The 22,214-nt window shown below is 43.1% G+C and overlaps 1 long non-coding RNA gene across 1 annotated transcript; it reads left to right on the plus strand.

The window, feature by feature from the left end:
- Nucleotides 1-2,256: 2,256 nt before the first annotated feature.
- Nucleotides 2,257-13,036, plus strand: LOC143785859 (uncharacterized). The gene is made up of 3 exons (XR_013218120.1): nt 2,257-2,318; nt 12,426-12,548; nt 12,863-13,036. It is a non-coding gene; the product is annotated as an uncharacterized LOC143785859 (long non-coding RNA).
- The last annotated feature ends 9,178 nt before the right edge of the window (nt 13,037-22,214 follow it).

The raw sequence follows: 22,214 nt of genomic DNA on the forward strand, positions 1-22,214 counted from the left end.
CTATAACTTTTTTATTTTTCTGCTGATTATGCTGTATGGTGGCTTTTTTTTTGCGGGACAAGATGACGTTTTCAGCGGTACCATGGTTATTTATATGCGTCTTTTTGATCGCGTGTTATTCCACTTTTTGTTCTCCTGTATGATAATAAAGCGTTGTTTTTTGCCTTGTTTTTTTTTTTTTTTTTTTTGCGGTGTTCACTGAAGGGGTTAACTAGTGGGATAGCTTTATAGAGCGGGTCGTTATGGACGCGGCGATACCAAATATGTGTACTTTTATTGTTTTTTTTATTTACATAAATAAATGGATTTACTGGGAAATGTTTTTTTTTTTTCTTTGGTAAAATACGAACAGAAAACAGCAACCCGCACCGCCCACTCACATGAGCCGAGCTCCGAAGTGTGAACTCCTGCTAATGGCTTGCCAGTCAGTCTCTGATCTCGGGTGCCTGGGCCAGAAAAATGCTTTCACCACGAGAAAAATGAAGAAATGAAGGCCGCACTCACCGATCGCTTGCAGGTGACTTTATTAAACTTCCATCTTCACGGCACGGGGGTGTGTTACAGGATGTGTGAGAGCTGAACTTGTGTTCGGCTCTCACACATCCTGTAACACACACCCCCGTGCCGTGAAGATGGAAGTTTAATAAAGTCACCTGCAAGCGATCGGTGAGTGCGGCCTTCATTTCTTCATTTTTTTTTTCTTTATTTGGGTATTTTTTTTTTTTAATTTTTTTTATACATTCTATTTTTTTGTCATATACAGCTGACACCCGCACCCGATCACCGCGGCGCTCAACGTGAGACCGCGGTGATCGGTGCGCCGTACTAGTACTGCTGCTGGCACAAATGCAGTGCCGGCAGCGCAGTACTAGTACGGCGCATGGCGCGAAGGGGTTAAAAAATAAAATGTTTCCATTGTGTCTTCATTTACATGTTATTAATATATCCATTGATGCTATTCTTTTCATAATTCCATGACTTTTCTTTCTTGGTGCTGCAATTTCAGTGTTGAGGTGTGCATATTGATCTACAAGCTAAAAGTGAAAGGGTCATGACTAGTGATAAGCGAATATACTCGTTACTCGAGATTTCTCGAGCACGCTCGGGTGTCCTCCGAGTATTTTTTAGTGCTTGGAGATTTAGTTTTTATTGCCTCAGCTGAATGATTTACATCTGTTAGCCAGCATAAGTACATGTGGGGGTTGCCTGGTTGCTAGTGAATCCCCACATGTACTTATGCTGGCTAAGAGATGTAAATCATTCAGCTGCGGCAATAAAAACTAAATCTCCGAGCACTAAAAAATACTCGGAGGACCCCCGAGCGTGCTCGAGAAATCTCGAGTAGCGAGTATATTCGCTCATCACTGGTTATGACACTTGATAGAAGACCATGGGACCCTTCATTCTGATTGGCGATTCCAACTCACAGAACCCAATGTAGTTAGGTATAAAATATTCCGATCCATCTACATTTTTAGTTTTCTTAGTAATGCTTCAAAATGATGAACATTCTTTTTCTAAAGACGTTATTTCAGTGTCCAGGAGATAATGGTTGCCTTTGAGGGTCTGTTTATCCCAGGAAAGTACCTTTATCTTATTTTTAACACAATAATCCTAGGATAAGATTAGCGCTAAACATTTGAGGAATTTTCCACAAACTTAACCACAGCACAGCTATATATCCCTACAGGCATGTCCCTAGGGTACTAAAGGGAATATCCTTTCTGGTCAGAGGCTCTTCTGGCACATTTTCTCATCTGCATGCAATAACATCCCACCTATTTATTTGCACATTCTTATAGTATCTAAAGTTCTTTTCAAAGGAGACCCCCTGTGGGCATCTTAGTGGTCCTTCCATGGGTTGTAACCACACGTAATAGAGAGTTTTCCAATGTCTCCTCACTGTCTTGGATTTAAGGCATAAATGAGGCTTAACCACATAGATGTCTGTTCTGGTTTGTTTTGTTATTTATAGATGAAGTCTCCGGGGGTCTCGTTAGTGTTTGATATCTTCAGTTTTGCGTAAAAAAGAAGTTGTTTCATGACAGATATTGATGGCATATCTTGAGGATTTGCCAATAATGTCCAAGTGATGTGGAAATGTCCAATGCCAAGTCATAACTCCTATGATGCAATATCTGTCCAGTTTCTCTCTAATAAATCTGTATACATTTCCTGAAGGCTATAAAACATCATGTATGGAAACCAGAAAATATGTTGGTCATAGCAACCAACCTTGTTTCTTTTTTCATTTTCAGACCAAGCTAAAGTATTTTACAACCTGAGGCTTTCATGGCTGATATGTGAACAAGTACATAGTAAGTGTGCTGCAATCTCTTCCCTCCACATGTCAGGCTGTCAATCAAATAACAACCAGGCTCTCAATTTTAAAAATAGAGATGTCAGGATTCACAATCCTCGTGGATAAGTGACAATGGATATATTTAATACAAATAGACTCAATTTCATTAAGATAACAAAGTGCTGGGGAGTGGTTACAGTGCTCTCACTGTATAGTGAGTGGTGACTGCACCGCCCCGATGACTGGAAGACAGCGGCTGCAGGGAAGATATAAGACAATTTTCTCCCTGTAGCCGCTGCTCCAGTAGAGCAGCCAGACATGATTTCTCTCATCCCCTTAATCTCTGGGTGGTTTTGAGTTCAGCTGCAGACATAGATATTCAGAGTCTGACTTCTAGTGTGGATCATCTTGCTGCAAGGGTGCAAAGCATTCAGGATTTTGTTGTTCATAGTCCTATGTCAGAGCCAAAAATACCTATTCCTGAGTTGTTTTCTGGAGATAGATCTAGGTTTCTGAATTTTAAGAATAATTGTAAATTATTTCTATCTTTGAGACCTCGTTCCTCTGGTGATTCCGCTCAGCAAGTTAAAATTGTTATCTCCTTGTTACGTGGCGACCCTCAAGATTGGGCTTTCTCCCTGGCGCCAGGAGATCCTGCATTGCTGAATGTGGATGCGTTTTTTCTGGCGCTTGGATTGCTTTATGAGGAACCTAATCTTGAGAACCAGGCAGAAAAGGCTTTGCTGGCCCTCTCTCAAGGTCAGGATGAAGCACAGGTGTATTGTCAAAGATTTAGGAAATGGTCGGTGCTTACTCAATGGAATGAGTGTGCCCTGGCTGCAAATTTCAGAGAAGGTCTTTCTGAAGCCATTAAGAAGTCTGAGTGACTCAATGGCTTTGGCCATTCAGATTGATCGGCGTTTGCGGGAGCGCAAATCTGCGCACCATCTGGCGGTGTTTTCTGAACAGAGACCTGAGTCTATGCAATGTGACAGAATTCTGACCAGAAGTGAGCGGCAAAGTCATAGACGTCAAAATGGGTTGTGCTTTTACTGTGGTGATTCTACTCATATTATCTCAGCATGCTCTAAGCGCTTAAAAAAAAATCGCTAAACCTGTCACCGTTGGTACTATACAGCCTAAATTCATTTTGTCTGTTACTTTAATTTGTTCTTTGTCATCCTTCTCGGTTATGGCTTTTGTGGATTCAGGTGCTGCCCTGAATCTGATGGATTTGTCGTTTGCCAGGCGCTGTGGTTTTGTCCTGGAGCCTTTGGAATTCCCTATTCCACTGAGGGGAATTGATGCTACACCATTGGCTGAGAATAAGCCTCAGTATTGGACTCAAGTGACCATGCGCATGACTCCTGTACATCAGGAGGTGATTCGCTTTCTTGTGCTGCATAATTTGCATGATGTTGTCGTTTTGGGTCTGCCATGGCTGCAGGCCCATAATCCAGTTCTGGATTGGAAAGCTATGTCTGTGTCAAGTTGGGGTTGCCAGGGGATTCATGGCGATGCTCCTTTGGTGTCAATTGCTTCTTCCACTCCTTCTGAGGTCCCTGAGTTTTTGTCGGACTACCAGGATGTATTTGATGAGCCCAGATCCGGTGCCCTGCCTCCTCATAGGGATTGTGATTGTGCTATAAATTTGATTCCTGGTAGTAAGTTCCCTAAGGGACGACTTTTTAATTTGTCTGTACCAGAACATGCCGCGATGTGGAGTTATATAAAGGAGTCTTTGGAGAAGGGACATATTCGTCCATCCTCCTCCCCTCTTGGTGCAGGATTCTTTTTTGTGGCCAAGAAGGATGGTTCTCTGAGACCTTGTATAGATTACCATCTTCTAAATAAAATCACGGTCAAATTTCAGTATCCTTTGCCATTATTGTCTGATCTGTTTGCTCGGATTAAGGGGTCCAGTTGGTTCACCAAGATAGATCTTCATGGTGCGTATAACCTTGTGCGTATTAAGCAGGGGGATGAATGGAAAACAGCATTTAATACGCCCGAAGGCCATTTTGAGTACTTGGTGATGCCTTTTGGACTCTCTAATGCTCCTTCTGTGTTTCAGTCCTTCATGCATGACATCTTCCGAGAATATCTGGATAAATTTATGATTGTGTATCTGTCTGACATTTTGGTCTTTTCTGATGATTGGGAGTCCCATGTGAAGCAGGTCAGGATGATATTTCAGGTCCTGCGTGCTAATGCCTTATTTGTGAAGGGCTCAAAGTGTCTCTTCGGAGTACAGAAGGTTTCCTTTTTGGGTTTTATTTTTTCTCCTTCTACTATTGAGATGGACCCAGTCAAGGTCCAGGCTATTCATGACTGGACTCAGCCTACATCTGTTAAGAGTCTTCAGAAGTTCTTGGGTTTTGCTAATTTTTACCGTCGCTTCATCGCTAATTTTTCTGGCGTGGTTAAGCCCTTGACGGATTTGACCAAGAAGGGGTCTGATGTGACTAATTGGTCTCCTGCGGCCGTGGAAGCCTTTCGGAAGCTGAAGCGCCGGTTCTCTTCAGCTCCAGTCTTATGTCAGCCTGATATCTCTCTTCCTTTTCAGGTCGAGGTTGATGCTTCTGAGATTGGAGCAGGGGCTGTTTTGTCGCATAGAAGCTCTGATTGCTCTGTAATGAAGCCTTGTGCTTTCTTTTCAAGAAAGTTTTCGCCTGCCGAGCGCAATTATGATGTTGGTAATCGGGAGTTGTTGGCTATGAAGTGGGCATTTGAGGAGTGGCGACATTGGCTCGAGGGAGCTAAGCATCATGTGGTGGTCTTGACTGATCACAAAAATTTGATTTATCTCGAGTCTGCCAAGCGTCTGAATCCTAGACAGGCTCGTTGGTCGTTGTTTTTCTCCAGTTTCGATTTCGTGGTCTCGTACCTGCCTGGTTCAAAGAACGTTAAGGCTGATGCTCTTTCTAGGAGTTTTGTGCCTGACTCTCTGGGAGTTTCAGAGCCGGCTGGTATCCTCAGAGAGGGAGTGATTTTGTCTGCCATTTCCCCAGATTTGCGACGTGTGCTGCAGAAATTTCAGGCAGATAGACCTGACCGTTGCCCACCAGAGAGACTGTTTGTCCCAGATAGATGGACCAGCAGAGTTATTTCCGAGGTTCATTCTTCGGTGTTGGCAGGTCATCCTGGGATTTTTGGTACCAGAGATTGGTGGCTAGGTCCTTCTGGTGGCCTTCCTTGTCGCGGAATGTTCGTTCCTTTGTGTTTGTGCAGTCCTGTGGGATTTGTGCTCGGGCTAAGCCTTGCTGTTCTCGTGCCAGCGGTTTGCTTTTGCCTTTGCCTGTCCCAAAGAGGCCTTGGACGCACATTTCCATGGATTTTATTTCGGATCTTCCAGTATCTCAGAAAATGTCTGTCATCTGGGTGGTGTGTGATCATTTTTTCAAAATGGTCCATTTGGTGCCCTTGCCTAAGTTGCCTTCCTCCTCCGATTTGGTTCCTTTATTTTTTCAGAATGTGGTTCGCTTGCACGGCATCCCTGAAAATATTGAGTCTGACAGAGGATCCCAGTTTGTGTCCAGATTTTGGCGGATCTTTTGTGCTAAGATGGGCATTGATTTGTCTTTTTCGTCGGCTTTCCATCCTCAGACGAATGGTCAAACCGAGCGAACTAATCAGACCTTGGAAACGTATTTAAGATGTTTTGTTTCTGCTGATCAGGATGATTGGGTGAATTTTTTGCCATTGGCCGAATTTGCCCTTAATAATTGGGCTGGTTCTGCTACTTTTGGTTTCGCCTTTTTTCTGCAATTCTGGTTTTCATCCTCGTTTTTCCTCGGGTCAGGTTGAGCCTTCTGACTGTCCTGGGGTGGATTCTGTGGTGGATAGGTTGCCGCAGATTTGGAACCATGTGGTGGACAATTTGAAGTTGTCACAGGAGAAGGCTCAGCGCTTTGCCTTCCGCCGTCGTGGTGTGGGTCCCCGACTTCGTGTTGGGGATTTGGTATGGCTGTCTTCTCGGTATGTGCCTATGAAGGTCTCCTCTCCTAAATTCAAGCCTCGCTTCATCGGTCCTTATAAGATTTTGGAAATCCTTAACCCGGTGTCTTTTCGTTTGGACCTCCCGGCGTCGTTTGCCATTCATAATGTGTTCCATAGGTCTTTGTTGCGGAGGTATGTGGTGCCTGTGGTTCCTTCTGTTGAACCCCCTGCTCCGGTGCTGGTTGAGGGCGAATTGGAGTACGTGGTGGAGAAGATCTTGGATTCTCGTATTTCTAGACGGAGGCTTCAGTATTTGGTTAAGTGGAAGGGCTATGGTCAGGAGGATAATTCCTGGGTTGTCGCCTCTGATGTTCATGCGGCCGATTTGGTTCATGCCTTCCATGTGGCTCATCCTGATCGCCCTGGGGGTCTTGATGAGGGTTCGGTGACCCCTCCTCAAGGGGGGGGTACTGTTGTGAACTCTATTTTTGGGCTCCCTCTTGTGGTCACAAGTGGTACTGTGTGAGTGCTGTCTTTGGGCTCCCTCTGGTGGCTCTTTGTGTCTTTCTGCAGGTTTGTGGCTGGGATCAGCTGTCTCGTTATCTGGTAGTTGGTTTCCTATTTAGCTCACCTGGACTTTCAGTTATTGCCTGCTGTCAATGTATTCAGTGCTATTTGGAGCTCTCCTGCATTCCTTCGTTATCAGTCTCTTCAAGAGAAGCTAAGTTTCTGTTTATTCATTTTTTGATCACCAGTGTTCAATATGTTTCTTGGTTGGTGATTAGTCCTTGTCCAGCTTGCTAGTATGTGATTTCCTCACTTGCTGGCAGCTCTAGGGGGCTGAGTTTGTCCCCTCACACCGTTAGTTCTTGTGGGGGTTCTTGTATTCTCAGCGTGGATATTTTGCATAGGGTTTTCTACTGACCGCACAGTTCCCTATCTGTCTTCTGCTATCTAGTATTAGCGGGCCTCATTTGCTGAATCTGTTTTCATTTCTACGTTTGTATTTTCCCCTTACCTCACCGTTATTATTTGTTGGGGGCTTTTCTATATCTTTGGGGTTATTTCTCTGAGGCAAGTGAGGTCTTACTTTCCCTCTAGGGGTAGCTAGTTTCTCAGGCTGCGTCGAGACGTCCAGGAATTTAGGCACGTTCACCGGCTACCTTTAGTGTGTTTGGTTAGGATCAGGTTTGCAGTCAGTCCAGTTACCACCTCCCTAGAGCTCGTTTCTATGTTCAGTAACTTAGCTAGTCCGTTTTGTGATCCTCAGCCACTAAGGATCATAACACGTGGGGTACTTTATATCGGGCCGGCTCTGAAAGGGATGTGTTATGGTGGCAGTGACCCGGTCCGTGGCCCTGGGCATCCAAGTAAAAGGGAAAGGTCTTTAAAGGGATTGTTGAATAAAGAATAAAGTTTGTTCGTGACGCCACCTGTGGTTTTCGGTCAGGGATGACTGACGCTGCTTAAAGGGGTCCACTGGGGTGATGTTATGGCAGCATTGATGGTATGGCTTCCCACAGGTGAAGCTGGATCCCCAGGGCTCCCGGTGTGGTAGATATGGATGGTGTGGAAAGAAACAGAGGACACAGGGTTTCAGTCTCTTTACCTCTTTACTGGTGTAAGGCAGCCACAGTCCAGGGTACAGATCATGATGCTGGTGTGGTCTGGCAGGCTTGGAAGCAACTCAGGAATCCCCCTAACCAGGTGGGGTTGGAAGCCTTCCCTTCTGTGCTGTATTGTAGTCGCTTGCTGCCTTAGGCCTCACACAAGGTCCTCACATTCTCTCTGTCCCCCTTTTGGTAGCACACTACCCACATGGCAGGTAACTCGAGCCTTTTTACAGGGGTTTCTCAGAGGACTCCGGGCTCTGTCTGTTACTGTGCCTTCGGGTGTTAATTGTGGACAGGCGACTTGCAATCAGCTGTCCGCCAATTTCTGATGTGGGGCATACAGTCCCACACAGCCTCGGTCTTCCGGCCACCGGTTCCTGAGCTTCAGCATGGAGGAAGCTCAGTCGCAGCTTCTCTCCAGCTCTTCACTCTCCTTTGCTTCTCTTCCCTGTCAGTCTTCTACAGACTGCTGTTTCCTTCTCCTCTTTCCGGGAGCTGCAGCACTACTTGTCTGCATGGTCCCAACTTTCTTCTCCCACACTCTCTCTGTCTACTTCCTCTCTGCTCTGTCCCTCTGACAGACTGCCCTAACTTCTCCTCCAAGCCAGAATATATATATATCTAGGGAAGCTCCCCTGAAACTGGGTTCAGAGCTCCCCCTTCTGGTCTGGAGTCAAACAGTGTTGCATGTGCTGAATATCTGTTAAAGGGACCTCACTTCCAAGCATGGCATCACCCTCCCCGTAAGGAAGGCAATACAACTGTAACAACCAGGAACCTGGGGTGTTACATCACCACGAGGGAGTGACACCTGGAACAGGCTCAAGCTGCCTGCCATGCGGAGAATGTTCTATTTCATGGACAGACAGCAATAGGGACTTGTGGAGAGCTTAATGCATCAAGGACCTAGTGAGCAGCACAGAGGGAAGGCCTCCAAATCCACTTGGCTAGGTGGATCCTTGTGTCCTCCAATCATTTCCTGCACCCTCATTCCTGCACCCCAACGTCCACAATCCCTCATAAACTGTTCTGATAGCCCTGGGGCCACGCCCCACCTGTGAGGAGCCTAACCATCTCAGCTGTAACACCACCGGCCCCAGCGGTCCCCTTAAGCAGCATCGGCCATCTATAGCCGAACACCACAGTTGGCATCACGTGAAATCCCCTACAAACATTCCCTCATCACTTTCATTGTGCGCCCGGACCGGGTCACTGCTGCTGTGACCACCCCTTTAAGAATCGTCCCGACTCGGTTCCGAGTACCCACAGCCCTAGCTGGTGTCGCACATACGCATCACACACTGGCAGAATTCTTCTTTGCCGCCAGTGAGAGTTGGTAGTCTTGTGACTGCAAGTATGCAATTTGCACACACACGGTGTTTAGCATCACTCAATGCAAGTGAACTGAGCAAGGTTGAGCATGTCTAGTCTTGAAGTGCTCAGAATTATGCAATCTGTAGAGACACATAGAGTGACTAAAGACTTATCACAAGACCGGACAACCCTTATAAATATTCAATTTCCATATTCATCACTTTCTATGACATTATATGGCAATCTATAGTTTATCTAGTGACACAACATACAATAGGCCCTGATTCATCAAGGCAATTATGCAAGAATTCCGGTGTAAATTGCTTGAAGAGTTGCAACATTTTTGCATCATGCAAAGTTGCAGAAATTTTTAGCAACTTTTGGCATGTTCACATCAGTTTCGCCTAGCTTTGCCAAAACAGGTACAGGTTGGGCAGGATGGGAGCGTGGCGGGGGCATGACACCAAACAATTGTCTCTGTTTATGGAAACCGTAATTCAGTGATATTTTAATGAGAACTGGTGAGTCTCAACTTTCCTTGCATCGTACACTGTGTGCAGAATTATTAGGCAAGTTGTATATTAGAGGATTATTTTTATTATTGATCAACAACTATGTTCTCAATCAACCCAAAAGACTCATAAATATCAAAACTTAATATTTTTGGAAGTTGGAGTGGGCTTTTTTTTAGATTTGGCCATCTTAGGAGGATATCTGTTTGTGCAGGTAACTATTACTGTGCAGAATTATTAGGCAACTTAATAAAAACCAAATATATTCCCATCTCACTTGTTTATTTTCACCAGGTAAACCAATATAACTGCAAAAAATTTAGAAATAAACATTTCTGACATGCAAAAACAAAACCCCCAAAAAATTAGTGACCAATATAGCCACCTTTCTTTATGATGACACCCAGCAGCCTTCCATCCATAGATTCTGTCAGTTGCTTGATCTGTTTACGATGAACATTGTGTGCAGCAGCCACCACAGCCTCCCAGACACTGTTCCGAGAGGTGGAATGTTTTCCCTCCCTGTAGATCTCACATTTTATGAGGGACCACAGGTTCTCTATGGGGTTCAGATCAGGTGAACAAGGGGGCCATGTCATTATTTTTTCTTCTTTGAGATCTTTACTGGCCAACCATGCTGTGGATTAGTTGGAGGCATGTGATGGAGCATTGTCCTGCATGAAAATCATGTTTTTCTTGAACGATACCGACTTCTTCCTGTACCACTGCTTGAAGAAGTTGTCTTCCAGAAACTGGCAGTAGTTCTGGGAGTTGAGCTTCACTCCATCCTCAACCCGAAAAGGTCCCACAAGTTCATCTTTGATGATACCAGCCCATACCAGTACCCCACCTCCACCTTGCTGGAGTCAGAGTCGGAGTGGAGCTCTCTGCCCTTTACTGATCCAGCCTCTGGCCCATCCATCTGGCCCATCAAGAGTCACTATCATTTCATCAGTCCATAAAACCTTTAGAAAGTCAGTCTTAAGATATTTCTTGGCCCAGTCTTGACGTTTTATCTTATGTTTCTTGTTCAAAGGTGGTCGTTTTTCAGCCTTCCTTACCTTGGCCATGTCCCTGAGTATCGCACACCTTGTGCTTTTTGTTACTCCAGTAACGTTGCAGCTCTGAAATATGGCACAACTGGTGGCAAATGGCATCTTGGCAGCTTCACGCCTGATTTTCCTTCATTCATGGGCAGTTATTTTGCGCCCTTTTTGCCCAACACGCTTCTTGTGACCCTGTTGGCTATTTGCCATGAAACACTTGATTGTTCGGTGATCACGCTTCAAAAGTTTGGCAATTTCAAGACTGCTGCATCCCTCTGCAAGACATCTCACAATTTTGGACTTTTCAGAGCCCATCAAATCTCTCTTCTGACCCATTTTGCCAAAGGAAAGGAAGTTGCCTAATAATTAAGCACACCTTATATAGGGTTTTGATGTCATTAGACAACACCCCTCCTCATTACAGAGATGCACATCACCTGATTTACTTAATTGGTAGTTGGCTCTCAAGCCTGAACAGCTTGGAGTAGGACAACATGTATAAAAAAAAGTGTCATGTGATCAAATTACAACTTGCCTAATAATTCTGCACACAGTGTATATTGATTTATAGTGACGTAAAGGTGCTCGATATGACACTAATATTATCCCTGATATTGAAGATTTGAAGGTGATCCCACAATGGACAGACACGTACACATCCTAGGCTCGGCTTACTACAACTATATCTTCCTGCACAAAAATGTTGGCTTTGGGTAGTCAAAAGCCATCTGCTATAATGGCATGTATCACTAATCCAAGAGATGCATCCAATAGTTGATCTAAAGCAGGGGTCTCAAACGCTGCTGGGTATATGGGCTGCACACGGAAAAACATTTAGTTTCGAGGGCCGCATTATTTGCATGACAAAATGACATTTTTAGTGATACCATTTTTTTCTCTAGACACCTTTGAACTGGTCCCTATCTTGTAGTAATGTGCCCCATGCTGGTCCCTATCTTGTAGTAATGTGCCCCATGCTGGTCCCTACCTTGTAGTAATGTGCCAAGCTGGTCCGTATATTGTAGTAATGTGCCCCATGCTGGTCCCTATCTTGTAGTAATGTGCCCCATGCTGGTCCCTACCTTGTAGTAATGTGCCAAGCTGGTCCGTATATTGTAGTAATGTGCCCCATGCTGGTCCCTATCTTGTAGTAATGTGCCCCATGCTGGTCACTATCTTGTAGTAATGTGCCCCATGCTGGTCACTATCTTGTAGTAATGTGCCTCATGCTGGTCCCTACCTTGTAGTAATGTGCCCCATGCTGGTCCCTACCTTGTAGTAATGTGCCCCATGCTGGTCACTATCTTGTAGTAATGTGCCCCATGCTTGTCCCCATCTTGGAGTAATGCCCCATGCTGGTCCCTATGTTGTAGTAATGCCCCATGCTGGTCCCCATCTTGTAGTAATGCCCCATCCAGGTCCCCATCTTGTAGATATGGCCCCATCCTGGTCCTCATCTGGTAGTAACGTCCCCATCCTGGTCCCATTCTTGTTGTGTCCCCCATCCACGTACCCGTATTGCAGACATGTGCCCCATCCAGGTTCCCCCATATATTGCAGACATGTGCCCCATCCAGGTTCCCCCATATATTGTAGACATGTGCCCCATCCTGGTTCCCCCATATATTGCAGACATATGCCCCATCCAGGTCCCCCCCATATTTTTTTTCTCCAACTTCACCGTTTAATTTTTTCACAGCAGTGAAAGACCTCCACTTGTTCGCAAGAATTCTGATGATACACAGATGACTGCAAGAGGAACAAGAGGCTATTGCGATTTTGAATGAACTCTGTGAGGAATCTCTTCCTACGGCATCTATAGGTAGGTTTGAGTTACCAAAATCAAAACGCTTTCCTCCTTTAAATCTGTTCCCTGAAATTGAACTATTTGTCAAAGTGGTGACTGAAGATCTAAAAAAAATCCCACAAGGTATTACACATGACAATTTGACAAAGGAACAGAGATGGGCATTGACCGAATTAAGATGCATGAAAGAAGTGTTGGTAAAGCCAGCGGACAAAGGAGGCAATGTCGTTTTATGGCCGACTGAAATGTATGAGAAGGAGGTATACCGAAAATTGTGGGATGAAGATAAATATAAAAGATTGAGTTTTAACCCTACATCTACTTTCCAGGCTGCACTTGCTGACATACTTGAAGAGGCTTTCTTGGATGGGCTGATAGCGAAGGATCTGAAGGAAGTTTGATTCCTACTGCACCACGGACTCCATGCCTGTATCTGCTGCCCAAAATTCACAAGAACTTGACATGTCCACCAGGACGACCTATTGTCTCCAGGAATGGGGGACTTATGGAAAATATAGGTAAGATGTTGGAATTTTACCTTAAACCACTTGTTGAAACCTTACCCTCTTTTTTTAGAGACATGGGTGATATCTTGTCCAAGATTGTGAACATATGTTTGGAGCCTGATATGTGGTTAGTGAGAATGCCAAGAGTGTGCAAAACAGTCAAAGCAAAAGGTGACTACATTGAAGAACCTAGAATATAAGACATAATTTCAGTTGTTTCACACTTTTTTGTTAAGCATATAATTCCACGTGTTAATTCATAGTTTTGATGCCTTCAGTGTGAATGTACAATTTTCATAGTCATGAAAATACAGAAAAATCTTTAAATGAGAAGGTGTGTCCAAACTTTTGGTCTGCACTGTATATGCTAATGGTACCGTTATGATGAGTTTGCGCTGTATGATTTACATATGAAATGTTTCAGGAAAACAATTTGACATTTAAACTATGTCTTAAAATATATCTCCAAGGTGTAAGAAACCAAACAAAAGGATTGACCTTTACTAAGTTCTTTTCGCTGCCAGCAATTTCTCTTTGAAATAATGGAGAGGTTGTTCTGAGAATAGCAGGGTATGTACTGATGTGATCACGGCGTGGGGTATAAATAAAACTCTGGATTGTTCCGCTCTGTCCATTTAATATTACTTTGTCTAAGATAAACATTTATCACTCAGACACATTTTCCTGGAAACAGGACAGATAACTGTTCTATGTAAATTCATGACTTAGTCATGAGAAGGGATGAATTAAAGGGGTGGTCCAAAACTAGCACTGATTTAATCCTAAATGTCCACCCATTTAATGTAATAATCTAATCGCTTTTCTAATATTCTTTAATTAAAAAGTTCTTCCATTCCCTCGCTACACTAGCTACTTTTGTTTTTACTAACTTCCTCTTGGATGACATTTTGTTTGAGAATCCCCAGTGCATGCTGGGATACTCAAATGAGAAGTCAGCAGGGGGCAGAAGCTGCGGTCACTGCTGCAGCCTCATTAGTGACGCTTGTTTCAGGGGCTGGACAAGTCCTGCTCTACTAAGCATGCATCACTTGTCAATTTCAACATATGCTCAGTAGAATTGCAGCGCCCCAGAGTCCTGGTTGCTGCAGTAATGTTATTCCTCCACCAGGGGGAGTGATATTATGTTTGGAGGCAATAAAGGAGATCTCCTGTCCAGGATCACAAACACACCACACACTTCACACTCCAGCCACCAGGGGGAGCAAACGTTCTATCTATTAGGCCACTCCTCACAGTTAGGTAAAGCTGGTAGTTGGAGGGAAAGTGAGAGAGGGAGTTCCTGGCTGGAGGCCGAGAGAGAAAGGTCTCCAGGCCGAGCTGTCTGGAGTGATCTCCAGCAGATCCAGACTTCGGTCTGAGGAGGACGAGGGTCCACGGAGCTGCGCCTGCACCCCATGCGGCAGCATCCTAAGAAAGAGACATTGAAAGGAAGCGTGTTCTAGTGAGTGAGAAATGAAGGCATAGCAACAAGTGGATACCAGAGAGGATAGTAGACGAGAGGAGCTGCATCCTTCTGGTGCGCGTTCCGGTAGCCAGGATACCGAGGGAGTAAAGTGCTCTACGCCATTGCTTCAGAGACCGGCAGGACAGTCAATTCCAAGTTGGCTGCCCGACCTAAAATACCTAAGAAGACAGGTGGCAACTGTGGGGGTTGGGGCGTCTCTAGGGTCCCTATAAACAAGCCTCAGGCCATCAGTCATACGGGTTTTGTTCTATCCGACCATGGGGAACAGAGAGAGAAGAGTAATAACAGTGAGGACTTCATTAGAGCTAAAGCAAGTGAGGACCTACTGTGTTACTGTGCGCATAGGAAGGCTATTGCATTCCACCTGGATAAGGAGACTCTGGATTTGCCTTCAGACCGGCCGGACTCTGCCTACCCTGTGATCCGGTGCCCAGGACTGTGGACACTGAAGCCTTCAGTAAAAGGTAAAGAGACTGCAACCTTGTGTCCTCGTTATTCACCGCGCCTTACACCATCACCATCTACACTTCTGGGAAGCCCTGGGGATACACTTCACCTGTGGGAAGGTATACCATCTAGCTGCCATAACATCACCCCAGCGGACCCCTAAGCAGCGTCAGTCACCCTGACCGAATACCACAGGTGGCGTCACGAACATCATATAAATTACACCTTTAATTGGACGTCCCTCAAAGGACCACGGACCAGGTCAGGCCACCGTGACATCCCCAGAAGTGAGAAGGACCCGGTACCGAGTACCCCATTGCCCTTACGTGGGGGCGCTCCAGAATCTTATCACTGTGCAATATTCCTTTTAAAGCACAGTGACAGTGCGCTCCATCGCCGGTTTTGATGAGAAGTGATGAGTAGGCAAGAAAGCGAACCGTCAATGCACATTAAATGTACGTATTTAACATGGCAAACTGGAAAAGTAGAGACTTTCGTGGGTGGGGCTGATAGTTTAGAGTAGTGATGAGCGAATATACTCATTACTCGAGATTTCCCGAGCACGCTCGGGTGTCCTCCGAGTATTTTTTAGTGCTTGGAGATTTAGTTCTTTTCGCCGCAGCTGGATGATTTACAGCTACTAGCCAGCTTGATTACATGTGGGGATTCCAAAGCAACCAGGCAACCCCCACATGTACTTATGCTGGCTAAAAGCTGTAAATCATTCAGCTGAGGCGATGAAACTAAATCTCCGAGCACTAAAAAATACTCGGAGGACACCCGAGCGTGCTCGGAAAATCTCGAGTAACGAGTATATTCGCTCATCACTAGTGTTGAGCATTCCGATACCGCAAGTATCGGGTATCGGCCGATACTTGTGGGTATCGGAATTCCGATACCGAGATCCGATACTTTTGTGGTATCGGGTATCGGTATCGAAACAACATTAATGTGTAAAAGAAAGAATTAAAACAAAAAATATTGCTATACTCACCTCTCCGACACAGCCTGGACCTCACCGCCACATGGGCGGCACGCGACCAATCACAAGCCGTGACGTCACGGAAGGAAGTAAACGCGCGCATTTTAAGCAAAGAACGCTGCCGGTTCCCTCGGTGAGGTCCAGGCTGCGTCGGAGAGGTGAGTATAGCAATATTTTTTATTTTAATTCTTTCTTTTACACATTAATATGGATCCCAGGGCCTGAAGGAGAGTTTCCTCTCCTTCAGACCCTGGGAACCATCAGGGATACCGTCCGATACTTGAGTCCCATTGACTTGTATTGGTATCGGGTATCGGTATCGGATTAGATCCGATACTTTGCCGGTATCGGCCGATACTTTCCGATACCGATACTTTCAAGTATCGGACGGTATCGCTCAACACTACTCATCACTAGTGTAGAGGGAATGGCAGGAGATTTTTAATTAAAGTATATTAGAAAAGAAATTATATTGTTACATTAAATAGGGAGACTTTTAGGATTAAATCAGTGTTAGTTTGGCACCATCCCTTTAAGAATGGTTTATTGCAAGGTAATGCTAATCACCAGATACAGCTAAAGACTCTGAGTTTGTACTGTTACACATGGAGTCATAATAATGGTGATTTACAGAGCTACGGGCAGTCTGTACGCCACTGTATATACTGCAGAAATCAATGTGAACGTGCCACACTTTTTAAAAAAAAAAATTACAGACACACAGGTAACAAATTGCTGCGTGTTTCTATGTAAAATTAAATACAGGATCCTAGGACCAATGATGGACAAAAGTGGTTTACGGTCAACGTATTTCAAAGTCAATCCGACTCCTTCAGGACAACCACTGTGATTTCTCTTTTTAAATCAGAATGACAACCCAAAACATCCTAATGACCCTGATCAAAAGTTCACTGTTCCTGTAAATTCCTGGGCTGTCTAGCATGAACTGCTTGCTTGATATCTCCCCAGAGTGGCTCAATGATATTGAGGTCAGGAGACTGAGATGGCCACTCCAGAACCTTCACTTTGTTCTGCTATATGACAGGTTGACTTGGCCTGGTGTTTTGGATTATTGTCATGTTGGAACATCCAAGTACATCACATGTGCAGCTTCCGGGCTGATGAGTGCAAATTTGTCTCCAGTTTTTGCTGATAACGTGCTGCATTCATCTTTCCTTCAACTTTGACCAAGTTTACTGTGCCTTTGTAGCTCACACATCCCCAAAACGTCAGCGATCCACCTCCGTGCTTTACAGTAGGAATGGTGTTCCTTTCATCATAGGCCTTGTTGCCCTCTCTCCAAATGTAACGTTTATGGTTGTGGCCAAAAAGTAAAATTTTGGTCTCATCACTCCAAATTAACTTGTTCCAAAAGTGTTGAGGCTTGTCTCTGGGCTGTTTTGTGTATTGTAGGAGAGATACTTTGTGCCATTTGTGCAGTAATGGCTTTCCTCTAGCTACTCTACCATGCAACCCTTTTTTCTTCAAGCGCCTCCTTATTGTGCATCTTGAAACAGCCACACCACTAGTTTTCAGAGAGTCCTGTATTTCAGCTGTTATGTTATTTGTGGGTTTTTCTTTGCATGCCGAACAATTTTCCTGGCAGTTGTGGATGACATTTTTGGTGGTCTACCTGATTGTGGTTTAGTTTTTACAGAGCCCCTAATTTTCCATTTGTTAATCACAGTTTGAATGCTGCTGTCTGGCATTATCAATTCCTTGGATATCTTTTTGTATCCCGTTCCTGTTTTATACAGTTCAACTACCTTTTCCCGTAGATCCGTTGACAATTCTTTTTCTTTCCCCTTGACTCACAATCCAGAAACATCAGTGGCTGGATGAAAGATGCAAGAGTCTGTCTGGATCACAGAAACACACTCAGCTTTTATGCATACACACTGATTACAAGCAAACAGATCACAGGTGAGGATGTTACCTTTAGTAGCCATTCAAACCCATTTGTGCCAACTTCTGAGCATGTTATCAGGCCAAAATCATCAGGGAATGTAAACTTTTGATCAGGGTCATTTGGATGTTTTGGGTTTTCATTATGATTTAAAAAGAGAAAACAGTAGTTTGACAATAAAAGGCTTCACCCAACCACTAATCATGAATGGAGAAAAAGTTTTGGTGTTATCATTCATATTCACTGAAAAAAGTCCAAGAAAGCAAAAATTCTGCTGGGGTATGTATACTTTTGAGCACAACTGTATATGCCAACCCTAGTTACAGGGGAGATCACATAAGAAAATGTTTTTAAAAATATATTCAATGCTGTAATGCCCCCAAAAAGGTCTTTTATGACCCTATAGGTACAAAATGTGTGAAATAAATAAAAAAATGCATAAGTTAAAAAAACAGCAAAAAATAAAAATTGCATTAAATTTTAAATAAATAAACAGCTGCCAGTCTGAATTGCTGTTTCTAGTCCTTCCCCAATTGAAAAAAACCTGACCTGTCGAATATATAAAAATCATTGTTATAGAAAGGAGAGCACAATTTAAAAAGTATTTTAACGGTGGTGGTGTTATTATTAAAAAGAAAAAATGTGAATTTCTTTCTAAATGTATTTCCTTTTTTTGCTTTTATATTCCCCTATACAAAATAGGCAAATCACGAAGAGGTTAAATCATATGAATGCTTTACTTAAAGGCAGGAAAAAGAAACATCTTGATGCCCTAAGAAATCCGGGTCTACTTGTTTCTAGGAAGAGTTTATAGATCTAGGAAGTGCCTAGTTCTTCTAGGGGAAACTAAATCCATGAAGGAGGCTAATCTATGTATGTGCATTGTTGGAACTATAATTCAGCACCAATTCACTGCCTTGGGACCATACTAGAGAGCTAGGCTAGAGAGAAAACACAAAGCACAATAGGGTCTTACGCAGGTTATACAGAGCGGGTGAACATATGGTATGCTCACCTGGTGGAGATGTGTGTGACCCAACCACTAAGAAAGTGAAGATAACAGCCTCTCCAGCCCCCTCGAAAAATAAACATATAATATACCATGAGAAGTGGATTTGTTATGCCCTACAGAATTCGAGAACCAAGAGTGGATACGATCAACGTGTTTGAAAGTTAATCTGACTCCTTCTTCAGGACAACCACATGTAGTTGACAATAAATGGCTTCACCTAACCACTAACCATGAGTGGAGAAAAAGTTTTGTTGTTATCATTCATATTCCCTGAAAAAAGGCCAAGAAAGCAAAAATTCTGCCGGGGTAGGTAAACTTTTAAGCACAACTGTAAGTTATAAAAAACTTGAAATACATGACGACCATACTTCCTTCTGTAATTATTCCCAGAATATTTCAAGCCCTTGTACATAAATGTGTAAAGAAAGTGGATTTCAGTTGAGTATTCTGTGGAAGAAATCAAAGCAGTTGTGAAATATCATCTCAAACGTTTGTCCTGTTCTTGCCAATAACATGGAAATATGTTCCAAGAGAAAAAAACAAAAAAACGATCCCTACAAACAAATCTTATTCTAATAATCTTGTGTTATCAGTGCATGGAAAACAATAATTTCACCAGATAAGTTGGAAAAACAGTCAGATTCCATATATGTGATGGAAGAGTCAGACATTGAGGTCACTAGTTATATTTAGCAATACGTAAAGACCACTTGCATCTATTAAATTGAATGCTCAGAAGAAAATGAAAAACCCTCTGACAAGAAAATAGAGGGTTAGTACATTCCTCCGGTCATCTGCATTTTTTACTCTTTGCCTCACACTAGAAGGATGGTACATAATAGTACGGTAGCTTACAACTGGTGGGTATACATAGAGCATACGGACTGACATAAAACCAGCGATCTAATTTTTCACGTTCCCATAGACTTTTACTGCTGATTTTGATCCAAGCCTCAAATCAAAATCAGACATATCTCCTCAAATTACTGCAGATTGCTCAGTCCACGAAAAGTCACATACATGTGAATTTCCCCATAGTCTATCATAGGTCCGAGTGCAATCCGTGAAAAATACAGATAGCACTTGTACGTGAAAAATGGACATCTAAATGAGGCCTAATATGGGTTTGGACTATTGTCCTGGTCCACAAACGTAGCAATAGAAGAGAAGAGAAAGATTCCTCTAGTAGTTGAGGCTATAATATGTATTTATCATGTAAATTCTGAAGCGGTGAGAGGGGATGGAGTTTACTGAATTGGATCCAGAGTGACCAGACCTCTTTAAGCTATAAATGTTTTCTGTACTCCCAAATGGCTACTTCCTCTCAACGATATACTTTGTCAACTTTTTGCATCCATTGGGTAGGTGAAGGTGGTATTTCGTATGTACAGTAAGTGTGAATCGGGATCCCTACATCTGCTAGCAAATGCCTTTTAATAGAAGCTTATCCTTAGGGGTATTGCCTGGTAATACAGTGGCATGTACAAATTTGGGCACCCCTAGTCAAAATTACTGCTGTTGTGAACAGTTAAGCAAGTTGAAGATCAAATGATATTCAAATTTGCTAAAGTTAAAGATGACACATTTCCTTTGTATTTTAACAAAAAAAAAAGTGAATTTTTACATTTTAAGAATTACAAAAAGGAAAATGAGCTGATACAAAAGTTTGGGCATTCATATGGAATTCATATAAGAGTCATTAGAAGAAAACCTCTCCTGCATCCTCACAATAAAATTCAGCATCAGAAATATGCAAAAGAACATCTAAACTAGTCTGATGCATTTTGGAAACAAGTCTTGTCACAATGATCAAAGATATGTGTGGAGAAATAAGGGCAAAAAATTTCAATAAAAGAACATATCGCCAAGTATTAGAAGTTGTCCATTACAATGTGTAGTCGGCAGATAGATATAAATTTTGTGATTTTCAAAATCTAAAAAAATGACAATATATATTTTGGGGGGCTAAAGTACAAAGGAAATGTGTCATCTTTAACTTTAGCCCTTTTAGAGAACATTTAATCTTCAACTTGCTTAATTATTCACAATAAAAGCAATTTTGACCAAGGGTGCCCAAACTGTTACATGTCACTAAGTGTAAGACAAATTTCTGGGGTTACCGACAGGGGTATTCCAACTATTTGAAAACTGGTCCAAACAATATCAAGCAAATAGTTTTTAATCATGCGGCATAACCACATGTAGAAATAGGAGCCCAGCTCTTTTAATGCATCTTCATCAGTTAGGGCTATGCATATAGTTGTCTTTATAATGCTTCACAGAAGTGATGCGGTATCTGGTAAGAACCTTGTAGCTATTCTCTTATATTCTGATATACTTGGAGAATTACTTAGGTGCCAGTGGGATGCAGCTTTCTAGTAAGTATTATATTCACTCAAGTACTGGATTCACAGCTACACTGCTCAATACTGCTGAGAATATGTTACATAGACAAAGGGGAACAGGAAATCTCCCATGTCTCTGTGTGCAGTGTACAAGAGACATCATAGTAGATAGCTTCCAGCCACTAATTCATAGCCGAAGACCAAAGCTGGAGCATGCACAAGAGTAAAAGGCTGAAAAGGCAGGATACAAGTAGCATAAAGGCCAGAAATATGACACACATGACAGGTTTTTCTGAACAGTCGCCTGAAATGCCTGCTTTAAATGAAACCTGAATCTTCGAAAAATTTTATTTTGCTATGAATGTTTCAGTGATATATTTTCTTTTTGTTAGTAATGCACCATGCTTATAAACCGCGTGCCTTCCCTTATGTTAGTGATGTGTAGCTGGGAAGCTACAGTAGATAATCCAACATCTGGGAATACATGAATATACAATCATGCATTTGCAAGTTATATTTGTTTTTGGGTAATAAATCATTAACGTTTGGGCTTCACAAAGTCGCTCTTTATTAAACCCTTGCTGCGTACAGGCAAAGACGTTTCACTGGGCATCTGTAATAATTTCTGCTCTAACTAGATTCAAGGTGAAAAAAAATGAGAATGTTCCCATTCTATTTATAATGAGCTGTATTTTCAGCAGAACGCAACCAGCTAGGAGCTAACAAGTGAGATCTTTTAACTAGCCTTGTCCTTGCCATCTGGTTGGAAGCAATCCAGCAAGGTCAAACACACTGACGTATGTTCTACACAACTATACGTGAAAACATTGACTGTGGTCAGTTACAGGCAGCGATGTTAGCGCCTTATCTTACTGCACCTAACCCTACAATTTTCAGCCTGAAGCTAACCTGTGCATAGGCTCATTAGGCTACAGCCAAAATATAGTATCTATGACTGTCCTTGAATTTTATTGATTTGCAGGACTATGTACAGACA

Source organism: Ranitomeya variabilis, chromosome 7, assembly GCF_051348905.1.
Source record: "Ranitomeya variabilis isolate aRanVar5 chromosome 7, aRanVar5.hap1, whole genome shotgun sequence".
NCBI classification, from domain to species: domain Eukaryota; kingdom Metazoa; phylum Chordata; class Amphibia; order Anura; family Dendrobatidae; genus Ranitomeya; species Ranitomeya variabilis.